Raw genomic sequence first — 12783 nt, 5'->3', positions numbered from 1 at the left:
ATGACATGCTTATTTAGTCAGATTCAAATATTTCAGGGGATCCCCAAATGAAACAGATAAACTAAATAATAAATAAAAAAAGAGAAGAAGACAGTGCCTAAAATATGATACAGCATTTTAGAGCCCTTTCAGATACAAGGCAGAGAAAAGTGTAAAGTAGAAAATATCTGGATCTTCAGTAACTTACAGAAAGGTCCAGTTCCTTGGCAGGCTGCAGGGCAGCAGGCAGATCCTAGCTGCTAAATCTGCTCATCAGGACACAAGCCCTCAGGCCTCTTACCTGCTCTTCCCTTCTCCTGTACTACGTTTCCCACTCCACAAAGGTATCAAAGAGGCTTGGCCAGGGCTTCGTTCTTCACTGTAGCTGCTGAGGTCAATCACCTGAGTGAAGTTAAGGAACATGTTCCAAGTGTCCCAGGAGATGGCCTTGATCCCCGAGGGGTTGGTTCTCAGTAGGAAGTGGAGCAAATGGCTATTTCCCTCAGTCCAGGCCAAACTAAAATGTAAACCAGTAGAGATCCTTGAATTCGTCCTCTTGTTTGGCTTCTATTAAGAGGCTGGGGAACCCTGCACAGATCCCATTGATGCTGTCTGCACTTACTGCTTTGCAGACATCAAAAAAACTCCTTCCTGGTGAATTTGCCCATGGTAGCAGCCTGGAACTTCCAAGCCAAGAGCAGCACTCAAAATTCCATGGGGTCAACACACAGGTCATTGCAAAAGCGCTCCAAGCCATCCTCCAAAATTGCTTCCTCCCCCTCATCCTTGTATTGTCTGAACAGCTCTTCCAGCCTCTGTAAGGAAGATCCCCCTCGCTGTTGGGTCATTGGACTTGGACCCCCTCCGGGCATCTCCTGAGGGCGTGAGCAGCTGGCAGGCCTCCGTGGCAGCCTCCACCTTCTTGGTCTTATTGACGAGGACATCCCCACTTGCCTTGCCACAGGCTGGTCCCTGCTCCTCGTGGTGGCCTGCTGTGTGACTTGCTGCTGGGGTCACAGTCTCCATTCTTGCTGCCCAGGGTTGATGAAAGATTCTTGTACTTGGTGACACACTAGCCCATGGTGCTGGTGGCCTGGCCTCTAGAATGGCCCCCTCAGGATCAGATGCCCTCGGGGCCTTTGATCCATGTGCCTCAACATGCCATCAGCCAGAGGAGGTTCATCAGCTCCAGAGGTTCCTCGGGTCAAAACCGACTATGGCCTGGTGGGTCCAAACCACCTACTATTCCCACTTGCATTTCCAGGCTCCCTAACCCCGCCACCACCACCTCTTCTTCCACCACTGCTGCTGCCTCCTCTTCATCTCGGGTGGTTTTTGTTTTTTTTTTTACTGTAATCTTTATAGAAATAATTGAATAATTGAATATTCAGTAGAGTAGGTTCAGACCCTTCAATTGTCAGTCAAGTGCTTAACTTGCATTATAGGTTGTTGTTAGGTGTCATAGAATAGACAACAACTCATAGCAACCCTCTGAACAACACTTCAAAACTTTGCCCTATCCAGAGACCCACTCACAACCTCTGCCATGCTCAAGTCCCTTGTTACAGACACTACTGTGTCAATTAAAGGGAAGGCCCTTTGAGGGTCTTCCAGTCTTTTACTGACCTATTACATTTCCCCACATAATATCTTTTTCCAAGGACTGATCCCTCCTCACAACATGCCCAAAGTACGTAAGATGAAGTTTCACCATCCTTGCCTCTAAGGAGCACCCTGATTGCACTTCCTCCGAGAGAGAATTGTTTGTTCTTTTCATAGTCCAGGCTTTATTTCATATACTCAAGTGCTAAAGAAGGATGTCAGTGTGTCTGAACAAAGTCATGGTATTTGTAATTGCTTCTTAAGCATGGGAAAGTTTGACAGTGAAAACTAAGACTGAAGAATTGATATTTCTGAATTATATTGATAAAGAATAATTAATATACTGTGGACTGCCAAAAGAACAAGCTAATCTGTCTTGGATGAAGTGTGGCCAGAATGTTCCTTAAAAATAAGCATGCTTAGAGAAAGATGGACTAGTATTCTAGAAAAAAAATAATAAGGATGATGAGACTTCATCTCACAAACTCTGGACATGTTATCAGGAGGCGTCAATCTTTAAAGAATACTGCCATATTTGGAAAAGAATGTCAGTGGAAGAGCAGAAGATCGTCAACAAGATGGATTGGCACAGAAACTGCAACAATGGACTTAAGCAGAGCAGGTATTAGCAGGACAGCACAAGATAGGGCAGGGTTTCTAAGACAACAGCTTTCAGTTTCAATTACTCTATGACATTCACAGGGAGAGCTCTAGTGGTCTAGTGCTAAGAGGCTGGGCTGCAATCCCAAAGGCTTGTGATTTAAGTTCACTAGGCACTCTGTGGGAGAAGGATGTGAATCTCCTCTTGTGGGATTTACTGCCTCTGAAAACCTGCTGTAGGGTGAGCTAAAAGTCAGTTTTGACTTGATGGCATACAACAACAAAGAAAACTGAAATCCTCACAGTTGGGGAAAAATACCTCACCCCCAACATTATAAATGTCGGAAAGTTTCAGGTTGTCAAGAGTATAATTTCATTTGGATGCACAATCAAACCCATGGTATCACTAGTCAAGATATTAAAAGGCAGTCTGCACTGGGCAAGTATGCTCCTAAGGACCTTTTAGTGTGAGGAGAATCAAAATGGACTCACTGGCACTTAACAATTAACATACACCGGTGTGCACAAAGCGAGCTCTGGTGGTCTAGTGGTAAGAAGCTGTGCTACAATCCCAAAGGCACACAGTTCAAATCCACCAACTGTTCCATAGCAGAAGGATGGACAATTTCCTCCTGTTCAATTTACTGCCTCTGAAAACCCACTGGAGGGTTAGCTATGAGTCAGTTCCAAGTTGACAGCACACAAAAACAACTTAGATACACACAATTATTTTTGCTATGTGCCATCAAGTTGACTGCAACTCATAGCAAGCTATGTACAGCAGTTCTGAACCCTCCGCTATCCTAAGCCAATCATACCGTCTCTGACACACCTACCCCCATTATCTTCAGTGATTGTGTCACTCCATCTCATCTTGACTCTTCCTCTCTTGTGCTGTCCCTCCACCCTTCCAAGCATAATGTCTGTCTTCAAGGACTGTTCCTTCCTGGCAATATACCCAAAGTATGTGAGACAGAAATTCAAAATCCTGGCCTCCAAGGAGCAACTTGGCTTCATCCTTTCCAGGACAGACCTGTTTGTTCTTTTGACAGTCCATGGTATGTTCATTACTCCTCCAGCACAACTCAAAGGCATTGGTTCTTCCTCTGTCATCCTTAGTCATTGCCCAGCTTTCTGATGTGTAGCAAATAATTGAGAAGACAATGGTCTGGACTGGGCACACCTGAGTCTCCAGAATGCTATCGTTGCTCCTTAGCAATTTGCAGAGGTCCCTGACAGTACAGTTTCCTAATGCAATTCGTCTTTTGATTTCCTGACTGCTGATATGTTCTTGTGATCAGATTCAAGCAGAGGTATCACTAGAGAACTGCAAATGACTAAACCTAATGCATCCCACTACCGTTGCCCTGGGTCAGAGTTGGGCACATGAACTAAATGTAAACTACTCTCATAAGGGTGAATCTCAGAATTCTTGTTGGGAATAAACAGCTTTATGAACACGGTTTTCCAAATGAAAACTGACTCTACCATCCCCTCCAACAGTACAAAATGAAGACCAAAACAACTCCACCACTGTCAAGTCAATACCAACTCCATGGGGTTTTCTAGGCTACTAAATCTTTACCAGAGAACACTGCAAATTTTCTCCCTTAGAATGGCTGGTAGATATGAACAGCCAAACTTTCAGTTAGCATCCCAGGACACTGAGAACTATGCCTCCATAATTCTTTAATGAGGAAAGTAACTGTCAAATAATGGTTCAAATAAAGGACACAGGGGTTTTTCCCAAGTGATTATAACAGCACCTTCACTAAATGACTCCTCTCTTTTCTTGTTTCTCTTGTACTCAACTGACAGCTTCAAAGGGTCTTGTAAATATATTCTTATAAAAACAATTTTTCTTTGCCTAAATTGGAGACTGAGCAATAGTCATCACCATTAATCTGTAAATAGCCAATCAAGCAAAATAGACCGTGTTCTATTGGGAGGTAGTGAATTTCCATTTCTGCAGGTAATCAAACCCATATTGGGCAATGCTTGTAAGGCATGCAGCAGAGGAATTTAAACATACCCCGGAGGATGGACTATTAGAGTCAAGGTTGTGTACCTAATGTGATCTTTCAAAATAGTAAGGAGATTCAAGGTAGCTCTGTGGTGCAATGGATAGTGCATTAGACTTCTAAAATTGTAAAGATATTCAAACATATGCACATCCACTGAAACATGATATTCTAAGACTTATATAGACAGTATTATTAAGTTTGCCTCCAAAATTTTTTGGAAGCACAAAACTGTGAAAATACTTTTAAGGTGTCAGTGAGTTAAATTGTCATGCCAGTGTAACACGAGTATGAACTGGATTCTCTGGTGGGTTTGTCACAATTTTGTTGAGATAGACTATATTTTTGTGCATTATGTTATTTTTATGTTACTAATTTTAAAGTTTTATGAAGTCTCCTCCCATATATTTTCCTGATGTAGCCCTCTAAAAAGCACATACACAACACATGCAACTCTCCAGTGACTAATTTTTTTTGTCATTTATGTTTTTCACTTCACCAATTTATTTACAGATTTATGGTTCATTGACTTTCACAGTTTGAAAATTAATGCTAAATCAATACTTTGTATAAATTTATTATGATTCTACTGTAAATTATTTTGCAATAGATTGTTTGACTGATGTGGTGTAAAACTCTATTGTATATAAATGAAAACATTAAGCAAGCTGAAGGCATAAAATCAGCTTAGCACCCTAATATGGCAGCTTTTGAGTGAGAAACTATATAGCATTTTTATGTAGCATATGGGAAAACTGTACAGCATGGGGGTTTTGAACATTAATTCCACAGTTGTACTAAATCTAACATGCCAACCTCTATCTAAAAGCCAGCCAGATTTAAAGTGCTACATTTTCACTGCTGCACTGAATACAGAATTACAGGCAGTTCCTGGTATGAACATCCAACTTATGTACAATACATTGTAATGAATCAAACCTCCTGAAGCCTATTAGATTAAAAACCCGAGGTACATGCAATGATTCACAATAACAAATGGATGTTATTTTTCAACAAACCCAAAACGTTACTCTTGATCCTCATTACCTACACAGTTAAGTTCCCAAAACCAAAACATCAGGCAAAAATCAGCACTATGTGAAACACGGAGGATGACCACAACAGATCACAAAATGGAGGATGACATCATCATCACATAAGTGCTAAATTACATCATTACATAGCTGTCAGACCAGTGAGAATTATAACCCAGTCAAGATGACCAATAACCATAACCATCACAGCTAGCATTACTCTTATTTAGCCCCTCAGTCCTCATGACTTCCAGATACATCCTGTAAATGCAAAATGGTCAGAGAGTAGATTTTATACTATTACTGTAAACATACGTCAGATAAGAAAGTTGATAAGTGAATAAGCATATTATTAATTTTGTATTATGATGGGAAAATCTGCTGTTAGAGACTTATCTAAAGTACTGAAGAGCAACGATGTCAGTCTGGAGACTAAGGTGTACCTGACACATGCCATGGTCTTTGCAATCACTTGCTATGCATCAGAGAGCTGGACAATGACTAGGGATAATAGAAGGAGAATTGATGCCTTTGAGCTGTGGTTTTGCAGAAGAGTATTGAATATACAATGGACTGCTAAGAAAATGAACAGGTTTGTCCTGGAGAGGGTGAAGCTGGGCTGCTCCTTGGAGGCAAGGATTCCAAAGCTTCGTATGACATACTTTGGACATGTTGCAAGGAGGGACAAGTCCTTGGAGAGGGACATCATGTTTGGGAAGGTGGAGGGACAGCGCAGGAGAGGAAGACCCTTGATGAGATGGATTGATTCAGTGACTGGGGTAATGGGAGTATAGGTGTGTCAGAGACAGTGAGATTGGCACAGGACAGGGCAGGGCTTAGGGCGGTTGTACATAGGATCTCTATGAGTCGCAAGCAACTCGGCGGCATATAACAACAACAACATTATGTTCAAGATGTTTAATGTACCTGGAAATATTTCATTAATGGGATTTTTTATAGAAAAAGTTTATAGTGTGGAAAAGTATACTATCTGATAGACCATATCTTCCATTTTACGTACAAATTTGACCTTCAGTGAGACTTAGAAAAGGAACTCATTAATAATACAGGAACTACCTGTATCTAAGATTCTGGGGCACAAGTAAGTTAGGTCATTTCGCATTTGTACATAGAAATCATTGTAACTACTGGGTATCTCAAAATACACTTTTGTAGGCATCTCTGGTGGCTCAGAGGCAAGAAGCTATGTTGCAATGTTTAAGGCTCACAGTTCAAGCCACCAGATGCTCTGTGGGAGAAGGGTGGGCAATCTCCTGAGTGATTATCTCTGAAAACCTGCCGAGGGGTCAGCTGTGGGTTGGTTCCAACTCTATGGTACACAACAACAATAACAATATTCTGTTAGGAAATTATTTTCTGGGATGAAGATTAGCTTTCACCAGATAATTAAAAATACCCTTTTCTTTCCAGTACCATTTTCTAGTGTTTTAAGCAACCTATTCGGTGCTGCAATCCCAAAGGCATTTGGTTTGAATCCAGCAGCTGCTCTACAAGGGAAGGATGAACAATCTCCTCCCATGCAATTAACTGCCCCTGAAAACCTATGGGCGGGTCAGCTATGCATTGGTTCTGAGTCTATGGCAAATAACACAACATCATCTTTTAAACAGAAAGAACATTAACATAATATTTTTTTAAATATTTGATCATCACATTTTCAGAGTTTACCTTCTTTTCTAACTTGGCATTCCTCTAAATCTAACACAACTGACTGGCATAAGGGAGGATATGCACATTACAGGCAAAATACTTTGAAAGGACACACCTACCGTAAATGTACAATTCCATGTTCGATAATCTCCACATATTGTTGGATCATCTTTACTTGGAATGGTGTAAATATGGACCACTTCTCAATTGGTTAGCCAGGTAACTCTATCTTCCATATTTCTTGGCATAGATGGATGAGCCCTTCTGGACCTGCATCTTTTTTTATGAAACATTTAAATGGATATTTCATCAATTCTTAGAGTTTTGTTCCTCATCAATGTCTTCAGTGAGTTTGAACTTCTTGTTTTAATACTATTGGTTCTTGAGCTTGGTACTTCCTGAAATGGTTGAATGTCAAACAATAATTTTTGGTATAATGACTGTATATTCCTTCCATCTGCTTTTGCTATTTCCTGCTCATTCAATATTTTGCCTACAGAATCTTTTACTATTGCAGTGCAATATTGTAATGCTTTCCTTCCATTCTCTCAACTCAAGAATTACCAAGTGTGTTCTTTCTTGTTTGTATAGTAGCTCTGAATACTGTCCTCTTCTGAGCTAGTCTCACTAATTCCGATATACCAACTACCATTGCTCCAGTTACTGTATTAATCTATCTCATCTAGGGTCTCCCTCTGCTGCGCAGTCCCTCCACCCTTAAAAGCATGGTGTCCTTCTCCAAGGACTGGTCCCTCCTTGGCAAATGCCCAAAGTATGTGAGACGGAGCTTCAAAGTCCTAGCCTCCTTTTAACGTACTACATAGTACCTTAAAATTTATGTAGTCGCTGGGAACCAGAGAGCAGTATTAATGCGATATCTAGTTTTTCTTGTTTCTAAAGGCAATTTTTCTGGATTTTAGTGAAGAAAGGAATAACAAAGTTTCCAAATTCTACCTTCTCTTCACTGTTATTGTTATGTACCATGGAATGGATGATGCTCCAGTGGGTTTGCAGAGGCAGCAAATCACATGGGAGGAGATTGTCCATCTTTGTTCTGTAGAGCACCTTGTGGATTTGAACTGCATACCTTTAGGTTGGCTGTGGAATTCCTTACGTCTAGGCGACCAGAGCTCCCTTTTCTCTGCATTGTTGTTGTTAGGTGCTGTCAAATCAAGTACAACTCATAGTGACACTATGAACAACAGACCTGAATTCTGGCTTATTCTCTGCCATCCTCATCTTTTCTGATACACTTGAACCCATGACTGCAGTCACCATGCCAATCCCTCTTGTTGGAGGTCTTCCACTCTTTTGCTGATCTTCAACCTTCCAAGATACCACTTTCCATGGAAAAGCCTCTCCTAGCAACGTGGCCAAAGTGTGAGAAATGAAGCTCTGCCTCCAGGGAGCACTCTGGCTGCACCTTTTCCAAGACATGTCTGTTCATTCTTTCCGCAATCCTGAGGATATTCATTAACTGCCTTGGCTTTTGGGTTAATACAAGTTCTTTGTTGCATTAGTTCAAATTTTTTTCTCTCTGTCTTCAAGCAAGTTATTTCACTTACCTATGCCTCCGTTTATTCACATATAAAATGAGAGACTAATACCCTGCTTCCCAGAGTTGTTACAGAATTTAAATAAAGACCTACATATAAGGTATGTTGTTGCATGTACCATTGAGTTGGAACTGATCCATAGCTGACCCTTCAGCAGGTTTTCAGAAGCTGTAAATAACACTGGAGGAAATAGCCCATCTTTCTCATCTAGAGAAGCTGGTGAATTAGAACTACATGCCTTTGGTTGGTGGTTGCTGTGTACTGTTGTGATGGAACCAACTCAGCTGACCCTCCAGTGGATTCTCAGAGGCAGTAAATTGTGTGGGAGGAGACTGCCCATCTTTCTCCCATGGATCACTGGGTTCAAAGAATGTACTGTTGTGTTGGCAGCACAGTGCTTTACCCTAAGCCACCAGAGCTTTATAACGTCACGAGAGAAGGAGAAAATATTTAAATTCTCAATGATATCATCTGGCTTGGATCCACAAGCTGAGTTTAGAAGTGGTGATGGCACTAGAGACATTATCGCCAATGCCAGATGGATTTTGACTGAAAGCAGAGAGTACCAGAGGAATGTCTATCTGTGTTTCATTGACTATGCAAAGGCATTTGACTGTGTGGATCCAAATTGTGGCTAACCTTGAGGAGTATGGGAATCCCAGAACACGTAATTTTGCTCATGTGAAATCTATACTCAGACCAGGAGCAGTAGTCAGAACAGAGCAAGGAGGCACTGCATGGTTCAAAATCAGAAAAGAAGCATGTCAGGGACATGTCCTATCTCCATATCTTTTCAATCTATATGCAGAATAGATTATTCAGGAAGCTGGGATGTTTGAGGAGGAATGTGAAATCAGGATTGTAGGAAGACTCATCAACAACCTACATTATGCAGATGACACAATCTTGCTTGCTGAAATTGAGAAGGACCTGAATCGCTTGCTGCAGAAGGTCAAAGATTATAATCTTCAATATGGATTGAAGCTCAACATCAAGAAGACAAAGATTCTCAACACTAGGCCAACTGTCAGTAATAGCATAACAGATGGAGAAGAGATTGAGGTTGTTAACAATTACCGCTTTCTCAACTCATCAATTAACACTCTTAGCACCAGCAGTTAGGAAATCAAAAGATGAATCGCACTGGGAAAATCTGGTGTTACAGACCTCAGCAGAGTACTGAGAAGCAACAATATCTAAAGACTAAGGTGTGCCTGATCCAGGCCATGGTCCTTTTTTCTTTTCTTTTTTTTTAATTGGGAAAAACATATTGGGGGTACAAGGAGGTGGGGGTTGAGGGAAGAAGGGTGAGGATGGGCCAGGATGCAGCTGCAGAGCTACACAGGTTGGTGGGGGGAGCAGGTGAAGGAAATGATGAGGGTCCAGTGGGGACCAGATGCTACTGAGGAATGACAAGCATTTTCCAATAGTAATTAAATCAACTGTCTTATTGATTTGGGAATTGGATGACAACTCTCTGGCTTCTTCATGCTGAACAGGGGCGTAGATGTAAAGGGGGGAAGGAAGGACGCTTTATTACCTTACTGGTGGTCTTTGGTTACAGCTGCTTGCCTTCTTGCTCTGTTAGAAGATATTTTCCTGTCATTTGCTCCTCTCTGGACTGCAAAGTGTTTTCCCAGGTGGGTCCAGTGGGGATGGCTGGTTGAACCCAGAGGCTCCATCCTCCTTTGCTTCCTTAGTTGTCAGTTGTATTTCCTTTTTGTCACTGGCACTGGGTTCAGGGTCAATTCTGGAGTAAAACTCAGAGTTAAGGTTACCTATAGGAAAGGGAGCAAACCTAGAGAGAACAAACTTGTGAGTTACAAATAGAAGGGCTTTGAGGGTGTTGCTTTCAGTTTCTGGGGGGGAGGGTGGCAGAAGGTGGCCTAGGGAACATTCTCTGGATACCCTAGGCATTCTTTTTTCTCCTTCCCCACCCAGAGGTCAGACGGCACAATCTGGGGACTGAGGAGCTCACCCTGAGGGCCGCGACGGCTCGCCCCGAGCCAGGGGCCGAGGGCAGCCTGCCCCAGGCAAAGGGCCATGACGGCTCGCCCCGAGCCGGGGGCCAAGGGTTGCCCATGCCGAGCAGGGCAACACCCCCCAGGAGCTGGCTAGTATACTCCCCCTCCAATTGCCCCTACCCCAGTCTGGTCCCCTCACCTGATTGAGGACTCTGTGGTCAGGGATGGTGTTTCCTATTCCAGCACTGCCACTTTTACGCCCCCATAAGTGGTCAGACTATATTTTGAAGTAGGTGTCACTGCCCTCCCCCTTTATATATGATAAAGGGAACCTGAGAATTGTGAACAGACTCCCCCCAGGTCTAACAATCTTTTGGCAGAAGCATTCAACAGAACAAAATACGTGGTGCATTTAGGATGTCAGTCCTCTTGTGCATGCTGCCACTGTTAAGGTCATCAGACTCACAGTGACTTTCAGCAATCCATTGCATAGGCAATTGTCTTCTTTGGCCTGTCCAATGCGTAGGTAATTGTCCTCTTTTGCCTTTCCAATACATAGGTAATCATCTTCTTTGGCCTGTCCAAGGAAACCCAAACCTGCAGATGGCAGGCATGCATCCCATCCCCCACCTCCTACGCAGGTGGCCAGCGGGGCGCCCCCCCCCAGTGGGGGAGGCATGCAGGAGGCGTGCGGCCCCCCCAGCGTGGTCGGCCATTGGGGGCGCACCCCCCTACCCCACTGCACAGGCACTCCGCGGGTGCGTGGCCCCTCTTGTGCAGGCAGCCGGAGGGTGCCCCCTTTCCCCACAGCTGCCATCCTGGCTCCAAGAATTCTCTCCAGACCAAGTCCACCTTGCGGCAGTGTGGTGGCTTCACTGTACCAGTCTTGAGAAGGGCCGGTGCCCAGCATCCATCCTGGGTGAGGGAATCCATTCATTCAGGCTGTGGAAGCCTCATGGAGCTGCAGCAGCTGTTCGGCAGAGCAGCAGGGCTCTGCAGGGTGGGGTTGGGAGCCACGAGACTCACCCATTTCTCCTTGGGAATCCTTGAATTCCTGTTGTTGTGCCTCAATCTTCACTGAGGGCCAGTCATCAACTGTTTAAGTGTTCAATTATCAATAAGCTGAAGTCTGTGGAAGGCCATAATGGCCCTGCTTTAAGTGGTTCACTGCTCCCGCAGCTCACCACGCTGTCTCTGCCTCCGCTGCCATCTTGGATCTCTCCAGGCCATGGTCTTTGCAATTATGTGCTATGCATCAGAGAGTGGGACAATGACTAAGGATGACAGAAGAATAATTGATGCCTTTGAGTTGTGATGCTGGAGAAGTCTTGAACATACCATGGACTGCCAAGAAAACAAATACGTCTGTCTTGGAGAGAGTGCAACCAAGTTTATCCTACATATTTATATATAAATAGATATAGATACATATATATTCCTTACATATTGTTGTTTGTTGATTGCCTTAGAGTCGAGCATGAATCATAGTGACCCTATGCACAAAAGGCTTGAAAACCATCTACAACTAACGACATTTATCAGAGTTTCTGGAGGCATGTTATTTAGGAAGTGGATGCAACATAGTAATCACAAAAGCTATAGTATTCCTTATGACTAGTAAACCAGCCACAGAGCTTTGCACGCTGTAAGAAGTGGGTCACCACTGAAAGGAGAGGAAAGTATTGTTGTTGTTAGGCACTGTCAAGCGCAATGACTCTTAGCAGCCCTATGCACAACACATATGGCCTGATCCTCAATATCTCTGCTGTGTTTAAACCCACTGTTGTCAATCTCTTTGAGGGCCTTCTTCTTTGCTAGCCCTTCACTTTTCCAAGCATGATATCCTCTTTAACATATACTCCTCCAGACAAAATATCCAAAGTATGTGGTAGGTACCAAGTGTTACAATCCTTGCTTCTTCTATTTTTTTTTTTCTTCGTATACTGTCAAGCTGGATCTGACTGGCACAGGAGGAGATTTCCCTTCCTTCTCCAGTAGAGCATCTGGTGGATTTGAAACACTTGCCTTTGGGATTACAGTGCAGCTTCTTGTCACTAGGCCACTAGAGCTCCCCAATTCCTGCTTCTAAAGAGCACTCTGGCTACATTTCTTCCAAGACAAATTTGCTTTTCTTTTGGTTGTTGTTGTTGTTATGTGCCATCGAGTCGCTTGCGATTCATAGTGACCCTATGTACAAGAGCTCTAAATGCTGTTCTATCCTGTGCCAACCTAGCCATCTCAAACGCACTTATTCCCACTGCTCCAGTCACAGAATCGATCCATCTCACCAAAGGTCTTCCTCTCCTTCGCTGCCCCTCCACTCTGCCAAACATGATGTCCCTCTCCAAGGACCAGT

General features: G+C 43.2%; 1 pseudogene; it reads right to left on the bottom strand.

The window, feature by feature from the left end:
• Positions 1-481: 481 nt before the first annotated feature.
• LOC102871991 lies at positions 482-1060 on the bottom strand (annotated as a pseudogene).
• Positions 1061-12783: the final 11723 nt, after the last annotated feature.

This window comes from Elephantulus edwardii, unplaced genomic scaffold (assembly GCF_000299155.1).
Source record: "Elephantulus edwardii isolate Elephantulus edwardi_28Jun2011 unplaced genomic scaffold, EleEdw1.0 scaffold00257, whole genome shotgun sequence".
Classification (NCBI taxonomy): domain Eukaryota; kingdom Metazoa; phylum Chordata; class Mammalia; order Macroscelidea; family Macroscelididae; genus Elephantulus; species Elephantulus edwardii.
Note: the sequence above shows the minus strand (reverse complement) of the source record. Positions and strands in the feature narration are given on the sequence as shown.